This window comes from Coregonus lavaretus (genome assembly GCF_964263955.1).
Source record: "Coregonus lavaretus genome assembly, chromosome: 30".
Lineage (NCBI taxonomy): Eukaryota > Metazoa > Chordata > Actinopteri > Salmoniformes > Salmonidae > Coregonus > Coregonus lavaretus.
Window position 1 is genome coordinate 8,216,170 of NC_140017.1, and position 15,440 is coordinate 8,231,609.

General features: G+C 42.4%; 1 long non-coding RNA gene across 1 annotated transcript; it reads left to right on the forward strand.

Moving 5' to 3' along the window:
* Nucleotides 1-591: 591 nt before the first annotated feature.
* On the forward strand, nucleotides 592-12,803 carry LOC311105570. The gene is made up of 4 exons (XR_014610277.1): nucleotides 592-681; nucleotides 839-1,043; nucleotides 10,932-11,024; nucleotides 11,223-12,803. It is a non-coding gene; the product is annotated as an uncharacterized lncRNA (long non-coding RNA).
* The last annotated feature ends 2,637 nt before the right edge of the window (nucleotides 12,804-15,440 follow it).

The window sequence follows — 15,440 nt, forward strand, 5'->3', positions numbered from 1 at the left end:
CGTTGTTGCTCCTAGACGTTTCCACTTCACAATAACAGCACTTACAGTTGACCAGGCAGCTCTAGCTGGGCAGAAATTTTGTCAAACTGACTTTGTCTACTGCCAATGTTTGTATATGGAGATTGCATGGCTGTGTGCTCGATTTTATACACCTGTCAGCAACGGGTGTGGCTGAAATAGCTAAATCCACTAATTTGAAGGGATGTCGACATAATTTTGTATATATAGTGTATCAGTGTATTTGTAGATGTTTTAAATTGTCAAAATAACTAAAAGCGGCATTGTAAGACAAGGCTGAAACTATATGTTGTCAACAGACCCATTTCAGTCCACTCAGAATGTTTAGACAGTGCCCCAGTGGGAAGTGGATGTGCTAAACTCAAGGCCAATGTTCTAGAGTGCTGCTTGATCTAAATGTCTGTCAGGGAGAAAATGTGCCCAATGATTTACGAATTACAATTACTTTCTATAGTGGTGTTTGCTTTATTTGGGCTATATGCTGTACTATGTTAGTTTTGGCTGCAAAGTTAGTTCTGTACGCCCCACCCCGCAACCAGTTAGAGTAGAGAGGCTTCTTTTCTGTGTAATAGTGTCTCAGACAGCGGGTAACGAGAGCTCGCTTTGGATCTCTTTTCTATCGTTTGGCACTGTTTGGCAGAGGAGGTGTACACAGGTCTCCTGGTAAAAAAGTCAGACTTTCTTTTCTAGCGTGTGGACTTTCTTTTGTGATTTTGTGTATGTGCATGCTACGGGTTGTGAGTGCATGAATTTGTCTGTATGTGTGTCTGTTATTTGTATGTGTGTTGATACCCTGCTGACTGGTGTGTCTCTCTCCCAGTGCTGTAGAGGACCGACGGGTGCTGTGGTGTAGACAGACCTCGTGTGGTAGAGGATGGGCACCGGTGCTCCCCAGGTGGCCACTTTTATCTGCCATCCCGTGAAATGGTGTGAGGATCACGCGTTCATCTCAACGATCCAGGCAAACACTGCTGTGGAGTGGAGACTTACGACCCTCTGGATGAAATCTGCTGCAACGGACTCAAGTGAGTTGCTCTGTAGGGTGGAAACTGTTAAGGTTGGTACAGATGTAAGATCTTAATTTGAGCCCGCAGCAATAGGAAATATTGATTATTATGTGGATGATAATGAATGGACATTTTTGTAATGGTTGGTACATTTTTCGTAAGGGAAAATCCAGTCTGAAATTTCAAAGTGGAAATGACAGAACTTCAGAAGCCTTTTTAAAACTAAAATACACTACACGTTTTACATTAAATTCTCCTGCAACAGGGTGATCAAATTAAGATCCTACGTCTGTGGTTGAACTTAGCCAGGTAGTTTATCCCTAAACACAGAGGATTCTCACGCTCAGTCTCAAGCACAGTCTACAAGCACAGTTCATAGTGCCTAAGGGCTAACGATTAGATCACTTTATCAACAGCAGAATGTTTCCAGCCTCCCTTAAGTGTTGATGAGTGTGTTTGTGTGTGCGTTCATGAGTGTTTGTACTATAATGAACTGTGGAAAGTATTATCTTGGTTCTGAGAGACGTTGACGCAAGTAGGAAAAAAAAACATCTGGACAATCCCAGTCCCCATATGTGAGAGGATTGTGTGGGCGGCGGTGGCTCAATGAAATGCATAATGTCTCTAGAGAGACAAAGACTGCTGTCAGGTCTTTCCCATTTCCCTTTTTCCTGTCAAAGGCATTCAGACAGTTTGACAGCCAGAAATGGTGGGCGGGGGGGGGGGGGGGGGGTCTATTTTGCTGTAAGTCTAGACACGTGGTCGAACACATCATTAACAAATAATGCTCAAATGTTAAAGTCTAAAACCCAGACATTCAAACTGTGGGTCACGACCCCTAGTGCTTTCCCCAGGAAGCTGCATGGCAGTCTGAATTTATACCCATTGCTTAACACTTTGGCAATGAAACAAGCGGATAATCTGTGAGAACAGTGCAGTGGTGACTCACTTGAAGCTGAGGGAGTGAACATTATCGAGGGAGTAGGCGCTAATGAGACCCTCGGATAGCCACTTCGACCGAGCCAGCAAGGCTGCCGGCACTTGAGCCAAGTGGTATCCCAACACGCATCGCGTTATGTTTTGGAGTTTGCACAATTTCAAAGAGTCTATTTTGTTTGTGTCTGATTTCGAGGTATGACACGTAACAAAATAAATACATCCCAAATTAAATTTGTAACTGTTACTGAGGTTTATATATTGTAAAATGACAGGGGGAATTTGTTCATTTGAATTTCATACTTGTTTTATTATTTGAATGTGGAACATGAATTGCATCATTCAAGTAATGAGTTTGTCCTGAAGCTGAAGGGTTTATTGATCCCCTCGCCAGTCTAGACGTCACCCTCTGAATTTCGTCAGCAACACGTGACAATGGAGGGCCCCCGAGCGGGTTGGTATATTTTGCTGATGGGTTTCTCTTAATTGCCTAAATGGAAGGCCTCCCCTCTTGAGGACGGCAGTGTCTGCTGGTTTTGGTCATCTCTCTACATTGCTCAATCTGTTGATTCAAGTAATCAATGGGCTAAAACTCATCATTCTTATAGCTAGAACTCTCCAGATTCCATTTCCTTGAGTGCTATTCAGTAAAATCCAATCAATTATAAATAATCATCAGTACATGGCCATGAGTTCGCCCAACATGACAGCACAATAGGCATCAAATTGGAGAGATGATATGTGCTCTTTCGGTATTGGGAGGTCAAAAAAACGTATCTGGAGGGAAGGCCTATGACCCCAGCAGTGGCAAGGTGAAGTGCTGTACAGGGACTCTGTACAACCTGCAGGTTCAGGACAGGCTCTCAGAGGAGACCCATTGCTGCGGGAATGTCCTGATGGAGGCCGGCTCCACCCAGACCTGCTGCTCTGCCCCAGGGCTAGACCTGCTCTACCCTACCCAGCCAGGGTTCACCTGCTGTGGGCACTGCTACCACAACACCTCTCTGTGTTCTTGCTGCGCGGGGGTCCTGTACCCAAGGCCTGAACCACACACCAGATTCATATCTGATCTCAGCGATCAATACTCCCCTCCCCATACCATCCTCTACAGGTGCTAAAAATCATACATTTAACCATGCTTTGACTCTATACAGTGTTTGCTTACATTTACATTGTTTACAAACAATGGCTTGAAAAATCTTACTTTGTTTTCTGATGGGGTAGGACAGTTGAACTAAGCTCATGAGGCATACATTGAGGGAAAAAAGTATTTGATCCCCTGCTGATTTTGTACATTTGCCCACTGACAAAGACATGATCAGTCTATAATTGTAATGGTAGGTTTATTTGAACAGTGAAGAGTGAGAGACAGAATAACAACAACAAAATTCCAGAAAAACGCATGTCAAAAATGTTATGAATTGATTGGCATTTTAATGAGGGAAATAAGTATTTGACCCCTCTGCAAAACATTACTTAGTACTTGGTGTCAAAACCCTTGTTGGCAATCACAGAGGTCAGACGTTTCTTGTAGTTGGCCACCAGGTTTGCACACATCTCAGGAGGGATTTTGTCCCACTCCTCTTTGCAGATCTTCTCCAAGTCATTAAGGTTTCGAGGCTGACGTTTGGCAACTCGAACCTTCAGCTCCCTCCACAGATTTTCTATGGGATTAAGGTCTGGAGACTGGCTAGGCCACTCCAGGACCTTAATGTGCTTCTTCTTGAGCCACTCCTTTGTTGCCTTGGCCGTGTGTTTTGGGTCATTGTCATGCTGGAATACCCATTCACGACCCATTTTCAATGTCCTGGCTGAGGGAAGGAGGTTCTCACCCAAGATTTGACGGTACATGGCCCCGTCCCTTTGATGCGGTGAAGTTGTCCTGTCCCCTTAGCAGAAAAACACCCCCAAAGCATAATGTTTCCACCTCCATGTTTGACGGTGGGGATGGTGTTCCTGGGGTCATAGGCAGCATTCCTCCTCCTCCAAACACGGCGAGTTGAGTTGATGCCAAAGAGCTCCATTTTGGTCTCAACTGACCACAACACTTTCACCCAGTTCTCCTCTGAATCATTCAGATGTTCATTGGCAAACTTCAGACGGCCCTGTATATGTGCTTTCTTGAGCAGGGGGACCTTGCGGGCGCTGCAGGATTTCAGTCCTTCACGGCGTAGTGTGTTACCAATTGTTTTCTTGGTGACTATGGTCCCAGCTTCCTTGAGATCATTGACAAGATCCTCCTGTGTAGTTCTGGGCTGATTCCTCACCGCTCTCATGATCATTGCAACTCCACGAGGTGAGATCTTGCATGGAGCCCCAAGCCGAGGGAGATTGACAGTTCTTTTGTGTTTCTTCCATTTGCGAATAATCGCAACAACTGTTGTCACCTTCTCACCAAGCTGCTTGGCGATGATCTTGTAGCCCATTCCAGCCTTGTGTAGGTCTACAATCTTGTCCCTGACATCCTTGGAGAGCTCTTTGGTCTTGGCCATGGTGGAGAGTTTGGAATCTGATTGATTGATTGCTTCTGTGGACATGTGTCTTTTATACAGGTAACAAACTGAGATTAGGAGCACTCCCTTTAAGAGTGTGCTCCTAATCTCAGCTCGTTACCTGTATAAAAGACACCTGGGAGCCAGAAATCTTTCTGATTGAGAGGGGGTCAAATACTTATTTCCCTCATTAAAATGCAAATCAATTTATAAAATTTTTGACATGCGTTTTTCTGGATTTTTTTTTCTTCTCACTGTTCAAATAAACCTACCATTAAAATTATAGACTGATCATTTCTTTGTCAGTGGGCAAACGTACAAAATCAGCAGGGGATCAAATACTTTTTTCCCTCACTGTACGTTAAATTCTTCAAGAATCAATTGGTACATAATTAATTTTAAAAGTCAAAACATTGATGTACATATCACAGATTACACCTTTAAACTATCAGTAGATTTTAGTTTCTTTAAAAAAAATAACCATGTTTATGGTCTCTCATGAGTGGCTTGCGAAAGTATTCACCCCCCTTGTCATTTTTCCTATTTTGTTGCCTTACAACCTGGAATTAAAATTGATTTTTGGGGGGTTTTTCATCATTTGATTTACACAACATGCCTACCACTTTGAATATGCTATTTTTTTTTAATTGTGAAACAAACAAGAAATAAGAGAAAAAAACAGAAAACTTTAGCGTGCATAACTATCCCCCCCCCTCCCCAAAGTCAATACTTTGTAGAGCCACCTTTTGCAGCAATTACAGCTGCAAGTCTCTTGGGGTATGTCTCTATAAGCATGGCACATCTAGCCACAGGGATTTTTGCCCATTCTTCAAGTTGGATGGGTTCCGCTGGTGTACAGCAATCTTTAAGTCATACCACAGATTCTCAATTGGATTGAGGTCTGGGCTTTGACTAGGCCATTCCAAGACATTTAAATGTTTCCCCTTAAACCACTCAAGTGTTGCTTTAGCAGTATGCTTAGGGTCATTGTCCTGCTGGAAGGTGAACATCCGTCCCAGTCTCAAATCTCTGGAAAACTGAAACAGGTTTCCCTCTAGAATTCCCCTGTATTTTACGCCATCCATCATTCCTTCAATTCTGACCAGTTTCCCAGTCCCTGACGATGAAAAACATCCCCACAGCATGATGCTGCCACCACCATGCTTCACTGTGGGGATGGTGTTATCGGGGTGATGAGAGGTGTTGGGATTGCGCCAGACATAGGGGTTTTCTTGATGGCCAAAAAGCTCAATTTTAGACTCATCAGCCCAGAGTACCTTTTTCCATATGTTTGGGGAGTCTCCCACATGCCTTTTGGCGAACACCAAACTTGTCTGCTTCTTTTTTTTTTAAAGCTTTTTTTCTGGCCACTCTTCCGTAAAGCCCAGCTCTGTGGAGTGTACGGCTTAAAGTGGTCCTATGGACAGAAAGTCCAATCTCCGCTGTGGAGCTCTGCAGCTCCTTCAGGGTTATCTTTGGTCTCTTTGTTGCCTCTCTGATTAATGCCCTCCTTGCCTGGTCCGTGAGTTTTGGTGGGCGGCCCGCTCTTGGCAGATTTGTTGATGTGCCATATTCTTTCAATTTTTAAATAATGGATTTAAATGGTGCTCCGTGGGATGTTCAAAGTTTCGGATATTTTTTTATAACCCAACCCTGAGCTGTACTTCTCCACAACTTTGTCCCTGACCTGTTTGGAGAGCTCCTTGGTCTTCATGGTGCCGCTTGCTTGGTGGTGCCCCTTGCTTAGTGGTGTTGCAGACTCTGGGGCCTTTCAGAACAGGTGTATATATACTGAGATCATGTGACAGATCATGTGACACTTAGCTTGCACACATGTGGACTTTATTTAACTAATTATGTGACTTCTGAAGGTCATTGGTTGCACCAGATCTTATTTAGGGGCTTCATAGCAAAGGGGGTGAATAGATATGCACGCAAGTTATTTTATTCATTTCACTTCACCAATTTGGACTATTTTGTGTATGTCCATTACATGAAATCCAAATAAAATTTCATTTAAATTACAGGTTGTAATGCAACAAAATAGGAAAAACGCCAAGGGGGGTGAATACTTTTGCAAGGCACTGTACATACCACATTATCTGATACCTCATAGCACGGGAAGCAGCGTGGAAAGATTGAAAGACCAATAATAAGCTGAAAATAAAAGTGGGCTTCTTCTATAGAAATAGGTCCTGCCTCTTGCTAAATAGTAGAAATTAGATTATTCAGTTTACGTTCCTACTGGTCCCTCGACTATAGCTACATCATCTATATGAACGCAGCTGCCTCTTCATTAAAGCCATTAGATGCACTGCGCATTTATTACGGGTGACAATTTTAGTACTCATCACTGCATTCTCTACCAGAAAGTTGGTTGGCCCTCTTTAATGTGACATAGGTTGATACATTGCTATTTTATCATTTAGAAAGCCATTTTACAAAAAGTCCAACTGTACCTAACATCTTTACGAAACTTTAGACATACAAGTTACCACACCTGCTCTCAGGGATGGCTAACTCTGGAAATTCCTTTGGTCTCTACTGAGTTAGGTAAATCAGCTTTTAGTTTTCTTGCACCTTATTTGTGGAACAATCTTCAAAATGTTGTGTTTTGGTGCCTCTAAGGCAATTCAAAAAGCTGATTTAGGACCTTATTACTGATTAATGCATTTTCTTTTTATGCCTGTGTTTTTCTTTCTGCTTGTATTGATATTTTGATGTGTGTATTTTCTGTAATTTCTGTAATTCAGGGCTCATCGGTAAAAATAGATATTGGTCTCAGTATGACTCCCTGATGAAATAAAGGTTAAATAAAATAAATAAATAAATAAATAAGGGGAAGAAGAACGTTGTTACATGCTCACCCACTCCTACAGGATGCCTCTGAGGTTTGTTCCAGAAATTAAGCAATGCAAAAACATCCCAGGGCACTGGGCCTTTTGGCTTCATCAATTAGCAGAGTAAGTTAAGGAAGTATTGCAAAACACCTGGTAGAAATGAGAGGTAATGCTTATTATGGAGTTGATAACCCGTCAGTTGTGACGAACGAGACTGGATCTGAGGTGTATAGCGTGCAAGGTTGTGTGTTCAAATCTCATCATGGACAACATTAGCATTTGAGGTAATTAGCAACTACTTACTACTTTTTAGCTACTTTGCAACTACTTAGCATGTTAGCTAACCCTTCCCCTAACCTCTTTTAGCTAATCCTTTAACCTAACTCCTAACCTTAAACCTAACCATAATCCCTAGCCTAGCTAATGTTAGCCAGCTAGCTAACGTTAGCGTTTACCACCTAGCCACCTACCTAATGTTAGCAACAACAAATTGGAATTCGTAACATATCACATGTTTTACATATTCGTAACATATTGTACGTTTAGCAAATTCCTAACTTATTGTACGAATTACAATGCGTAACAAAATCTAATCAAATTATATTTGTCACATGCGCAGAACACAAAAGGTGTAGACCTTACTGTGAAATGCTTACTTACAAGCCCTTAACCAACAATGCAGAGTTTTTTTTTAAAGTAAGAAAATATGTGCCAAAAAAACAAACATTTAATAAAGTAAACAAAAAAAAAGTTACACAATAAAATAACATTAACGAGGCTATATACAGGGGGTACCGGTACCGAGTCAATGTGCTGGGGTACAGGTTAGTTGAGGTAATATGTACATGTATGTAGGGTTAAAGTTTCTATGCATAGATAATAAATAGCGAGTAGCAGCAGCGTAAAAAAGGGGGTCAAGGCAAATAGTCCAGGTAGCCATTTGATTAACTATTTAGCAGTCTTATGGCTTGGGGGTAGAAGCTGTTATGGAGCCTCTTGGACCTAGACTTGGCGCTCCGGTAGCACTTGCTGTGTGGTAGCAGAGAGAACAGTCTATGACCTGATGTGGCTGGAGTCTTTGACCATTTTTAGGGCCTTCCTCTTACACTGCCTAGTATAGAGGTCCTGGATGGCAGGAAGCTTGGCCCCAGTGATGTACTGGGCCGTACGCACTACCCTCTGTAGCCGAGCAGTTACCATAAGAAGTGGTGATGCAACCAGTCAGGATGCTCTCGATGGTGTAGATGTAGAACTTTTTGAGGATCTGAGGACCCATGCCAAATCTTTTCAGTCTCCTGGGGGGGAATAGGCATTGTCGTGCCCTCTCTGTCTTGGTGTGTTTGGACCATGATAGTTTGTTAGTGATGTGGACACCAAGGAAATTGAAGCTCTCGACCCACTCCACCACAGCCCCGTCGATGTGAATGGGGGCGTGCTGGACCTCCTTTTCCCGTAGTCCACGATCAGGTCCTTTGTCTTCCTTTGTCTTGCTCACGTTGAGGTAGAGGTTGTTGTCCACACTGCCAGGTCTCTGACCTCCTCCATATAGGCTGTCTCATCGTTGTCGGTGATGAGGCCTACCACTGTTGTATCATCCGCAAACTTAATGTTAGTGATGGGTTTTGAGGGCACTATGGTGTTAAAAGCTGAGCTGTAGTCAACGAACAGCATTCTCACGTAGGTGTTCCTTTTGTCTAGTTGGGAATGGGCAGCGTAGAGTGCAATAGAGATTGCGTCATCTGTGGGTCTGTTGGAGCGGTATGCGAATTGTAGTGGGTCTAGGGTTTCTGGGATGATGGTGTTGATGTGAGCCATGACCAGCCTTTCAACTGTTGGAACATATTGTACGAATTGCAATTCGTAACATATCATACGAAATGGATGATGGACATCCACAAATTAATACATACCATACGAAATGTAACATATCATAGTAACTGGAGTGTCTCGGATTTACATACAGAATAATACAAAATGGTCTAAGACCAGTTTGCTGAACAAGCTTTGTAGCCATGAGCCATGCTTTTCCTCAGAGTACACCTTCACATAAAGGTAGAAAAGGCTTCAGTGTTTTTGAGCCTTTTATCTGAAATCGGTATGCTTTTTGCAACGCACACTTAAGAGAAGACAGAGAAGGATTTGTCAACATAGCAACGGTCATCAAAATTGTTCAAAGGTTTAAACAACAATTATAATAAATGCAACAGTTGGACAATGAATTTGTTTAATCCATCAGATATTGACTGAATTATAGCACATAAAACATTGTACTGGCATGGACAAATAATGAATGTTCAGTCATTTTGGTGGGAATTAAGTTATTCCATTTATTGTAAAATGTCACTTTTTGTTCTTATAATGCACTCACATATACATTTTCTTGGTATATCAGGATTTTTTTTTTTGCTTATCAAACACACAGCATATATTGACAGGATACAGTCTGTATCTAAGCTACGTGAAATTACATCACTGTTTGATTTAAGAACCTTGCTGATCCGCTCTCCCACTTGAGATCAGGAGATAGCTGACCTTTGCATAAGGTAAACCATAGACTGTAAGAAATACAACTGTTGAACAACTGTTTAAATCATGTTGTAATCCTTTCAGCACAATCTAAATAAAGGCTGACTAGTTTACATGGCTGGGTGGGAGGCCACAGCCATAATGGCATCTGCATGACAACAGAACTACTGTATAATATAATAATAATAATATGCCATTTAGCAGACGCTTTTATCCAAAGCAACTTACAGTCATGCATGCATACATTTTTTTTTTTGTGTATGGGTGGTCCCAGGGATCGAACCCACTACCTTGGCGTTACAAGCGCCGTGCTCTACCAGCTGAGCTACAGAGGACCACCTGTATGAAAGACAAAGGAGATTTGGTTCAGTTAAATTCTACATAAACAACCAGTCAAAGCTGTCCAGTCCATTCATGAGGGTATGCAGTTACAGGGCAAACAATAGTATACACTACAAACACGTTATAGTCTTATAATTATAGTCTTCCTGAAAATATGCTGAAAATAATTGAAGGGACCGATGAGACAGTTTCTCAAGGGGGTTTGTTAAAAAATGCATCCTTCCCTCCTCTCTTCCGTAAGGTAATCCCTGGGGGGGAAGGGGGAGTGCTTTTACTTGTCCTGTTACACACAAGTGTGTAATGGAAATGTGTTTTTTTGCACATTCCCAACGCCCCCTGAGACACCCGCAGGCAATGGGGTCACGGCCAGGGTCGGCTTTGTATAGCGTCCCTGGAGCAATTAGGGCTAAGTGACTTGCTCAAGGGCATAGCAACGTCATTTGCTTGTTCTTTTCGCCTTATCAGCTCCGTTATTCGAGGCCCAATGGTCTAACCTTGTAGCTTCCTGCCGCTGATCTGTTGTTGATTGAAGAAAGCAATAGGAAATGCCCCCGGTTAGCGGATCCACCGCCGGTTGACCCTGGCGCCAAATATTGCTCGGAACTGTCGGAAGTGGTCCAAAAATACTGCAGGAAAACTTCTAGAATTATCAAAGACAACGTAATGGGAACGGAAACAACATGTGGCAGAAACAATTTTTAAGGGAGAACTTGGCAAGAAATTAGAGGAAAGTGAGCAATAAAATACATCTTTCATATGTTTCCTTTCAGGCTCTTGTCGTGGGAGATGGTCCGACTCCTTGGACACCTTCCCAGTTAATCACACTGTTCTCAAATGGACCACACAGCCTCTTCCTGTATGATGTAAGAATCTCTGACTTTTATGTTTGATGACGAAATACAATCACACAACCCTGACATTCTTTGACCTCTGACTCCAACAACTGCCTCTACACGGCTGATTGGAATAGTGTGACCTGACATAATAACAGAGATCATGTCTGAAATTTGATTTCTCTCACAGATGTAACTCTCTCTCCGTCTCTCTTTCTCTCTTTCCAGTTCCCTCTCGGACAGGTTTTGGGATGACGGCCCCATCCACAACAGAGGGCAAAGTCCTCCTGGTAATCTACGGCCTGCTGGGCTGCTCTGCCACCATCCTCTTCTTCAACATCACCATGTTGGACTTCCTCATACGATGGAGCCACCGGAAGAGAACACACAACATCCGGCTAGGGGGCAACAACAACCAACATGAGGGTGGAGGAGAGGAAAGAGGGGTGGAGGCCCTCTGTGTATTCGGTCACTCTCAAACTGCCTCCTCATGCTCCTGGGGGTATGCTGTACCTACTCCCTCTTCAATGCCCTGTCTATCATCATCAAATGGGCTGAACTGGATCCTGAGTCAGCTGATCCATCTGTGTAGCTGCCTGTGCCACAGCAGACCTCTACGATGTGTGTCTGGCTGTAGAACTCTCTCCCCGCTCTGACCTTTTTGAACTGCTCCTGTATCTCTGTGCTGCTGCCTTCACCTCTGGTCTTCTCCCCATCATTGGACTACCATCTGTGGACACCTTCCTTGCTACAACCTCTGAACACCTTTAGTGTTTGTGCATCACTGCCCAAAGTTGACTTTGTGGAGCCAGAGTGTCTTTACAGTTATCTTATGTGTATATTATGTGTTACTATGTCATATGTCCATTACTACTTAGTTACAAACTATTTATAGTTGTTGTTGGGTGCAACTATGTTAGTATTTCACGTGTATATAATATGTCCTGTTACATAGTCATTTAATAGCTTTATGGTCGAGCTATGAGTACTTTTACTGTTGGGACAATAGTTACTCTACTTGCCATTAAAACCTATAGGCCTAAGATGGCCACCTGCCGTGAGGTAATTAGCATCCAATAATGCTGCCACTTCAAGTTCCTATTGTCATGTGACCTTTCATAGATGGCAGCCCCCATAGCCTTGTTTATATTACCATGCTAGCTTAATTAACCGGAATGCTAACATTTATACGAACTTGTTCCTACTATGTATGGGGTTTATACTGTTATGTTATATTAGCTTATACTGTGTATTATGTTAGGTTATATGATTTTCCTACTAGCTAATTATTAGCTATTCGCTTATCCTTTCCTTACTAGCCTGTAGTATGTTAGTCTAGCTGCTAATGTATGCCTGTAACCGTTATACCTTATAGTGTGTACTGTATTCTCTATTAGCCTGTTGCTAATACTTAGCTGCAATTGTGTTTAGCGTCCCTAGCCATTGCCTATTGCCTATATAAAGTGCATTACTCCCATTGCTGCTATGCTATTAGCCTTGCTGCTACTATTCCTACTGTTGCTTAGCATATTAGCGTTATATTGTTATAGCACATTTATAGCCATGTCATTACACTGCTAATCCTATTAGCTATCATCGTAGCATTGTCATTGCTATGTTATCATGCCATTACTGTTGCTACATCGTTATAGCTATATCACTGTGTAATACATCTTTCTATTTGTCTTCTTACAGAATACCACACACACACACATCACACTTCACACATCTATGACATTTATCACTATCACTCCTATTCTCCTTTAATGCTGGTGTGTGTTGCGGCTAGCAATAAACATGTGTTCTTTACCTCTGCCCCCTTTGGAGTCATCGCCCCCTAACCGGGGACCTAGGGCAGTTGTTCCATCCACATTTTACTAGCAAGCAACTCCATGGGTCCAATCAAACAAATGTATTTATAAAGCCCTTTTTACATCAGCAGATGTCACAAAGTGCTATACAGAAACCTAAAACCCCAAACAGCAAGCAAGCAATACAGATGTAGTAGCACGGTGGCTAGGAAAAACTCCCTAGAAAGGTAGAAACCTAGGAAGAAACCTAGAGAGAAACCAGGCTCTGAGGGGTGGCCAGTCCCATTCTGGCTGTGCTGGGTGGAGATTATAACAGTACATGGCCATTAAGTCCAGATTTTTCTCCAAGATGTTCAAACGTTCATAGAGGACCAGCAGGGTCAATGAATAATCACAGTGGTTGTAGAGGTTGCAACAGGTCAGTACATCAGGAGTAAATGTCACTTGGCTTTTCATAGCCTGGCATTTAGAGGTTGAAATAGCAGGTGCGGTAGAGAGAGAGAGAGAGTTGAAAACAGCAGGTCTGGAACAAGGTAGCAAGTCCGGTGAACAGGTCGCGCTCTCCTTCATTTACCATGTATACTTGTTTCATGATGCATTGTTTTTTTCCCTCATCAATCTACACACAATACCCCATAATGACAAATATATATATACAGTGGGGGAAAAAAGTATTTAGTCAGCCACCAATTGTGCAAGTTCTCCCACTGAAAAAGATGAGAGAGGCCTGTAATTTTCATCATAGGTACACGTCAACTATGACAGAAAAATTTGAAAAACAAATCCAGAAAATCACATTGTAGGATTTTTTATGAATTAATTTGCAAATTATGGTGGAAAATAAGTATTTGGTCACCTACAAACAAGCAAGATTTCTGGCTCTCACAGACCTGTAACTTCTTCTTTAAGAGGTTCCTCTGTCCTCCACTCGTTACCTGTATTAATGGCACCTGTTTGAACTTGTTATCAGTATAAAAGACACCTGTCCACAACCTCAAACAGTCACACTCCAAACTCCACTATGGCCAAGTACTTGATCCCCTGCTGATTTTGTACATTTTCCCACTGACGAAGAAATGATCAGTCTATAATTTTAATGGTAGGTTTATTTGAACAGTGAGAGACAGAATAACAACAAAAAAACTACACGGGAGGATCTTGTCAATGATCTCAAGGCAGCTGGGACCATAGTCACCAAGAAAACAATTGGTAACACACTACGCCGTGAAGGACTGAAATCCTGCAGCGCCCGCAAGGTCCCCCTGCTCAAGAAAGCACATATACATGCCCGTCTGAAGTTTGCCAATGAACATCTGAATGATTCAGAGGAGAACTGGGTGAAAGTGTTGTGGTCAGATGAGACCAAAATCGAGCTCTTTGGCATCAACTCAACACGCCGTGTTTGGAGGAGGAGGAATGCTGCCTATGACCCCAAGAACACCATCCCCACCGTCAAACATGGAGGTGGAAACATTATGCTTTGGGGGTGTTTTTCTGCTAAGGGAACAGGACAACTTCACCGCATCAAAGGGACGATGGACGGGGCCATGTACCGTCAAATCTTGGGTGAGGACCTCCTTCCCTCAGCCAGGGCATTGAAAATTGGTCGTGGATGGGTATTCCAGCATGACAATGACCCAAAACACACGGCCAAGGCAACAAAGGAGTGGCTCAAGAAGAAGCACATTAAGGTACTGGAGTGGCCTAGCCAGTCTCCAGAACTTAATCCCATAGAAAATCTGTGGAGGGAGCGGAAGGTTCGAGTTGCCAAACGTCAGCCTCGAAACCTTAATGACTTGGAGAAGATCTGCAAAGAGGAGTGGGACAAAATCCATCCTGAGATGTGTGCAAACCTGGTGGCAAACTACAAGAAATGTCTGACCTCTGTGATTGCCAACAAGGGTTTTGCCACCAAGTACTAAGTTTTGTGTTTTGCAGAGGGGTCAAATACTTATTTCCCTCATTAAAATGTAAATCAATTTATAACCTTTTTGACATGCGTTTTTCTTGATTATTTTGTTGTTATTCTGTCTCTCACTATTCAAATAAACCTACCATTAAAATTATAGACTGATCATGTCTTTGTCAGTGGGCAAACGTACAAAATCAAATACTTTTTTCCCTCACTGTACATGGTTAGCAGATGTTATTGCGAGTTTAGCGAAATGCTTGTGCTTATAATAATTAGTTATTTAGCAGACGCTCTTATCCAGAGCGACTTACAGGAGCAATTAGGGTTAAGTGCCTTGCTCAAGGGCACATCAACAGATTGTTCACCTAGTCGGCTCGGGGATTAGAACCAGCGACCTTTCGGTTACTGGCACAACGCTTTTAACCACTAAGCTACCTGCCGCCCTGCTTCTAGTTCCGACAGTGCAGCAATATCTAGCAAGTAATCTCTAACAGTTCCACAACAAAAACCTAATACACACAAATCTAAGTAAAGGAATGGAATAAGAATATATAAATATATCGATGAGCAATGTCATTATCAGAGTGGCATAGTCTAAGATGCAACAGATAGTATAGAATACAGTATATACATATGAGATGGGTAATTTGTAAACATTAAAGTGCAATTATTAAAGTGACTAGTGTTCCATTTATTAAAGTGGCCAGTGATTTTCAAGTCTGT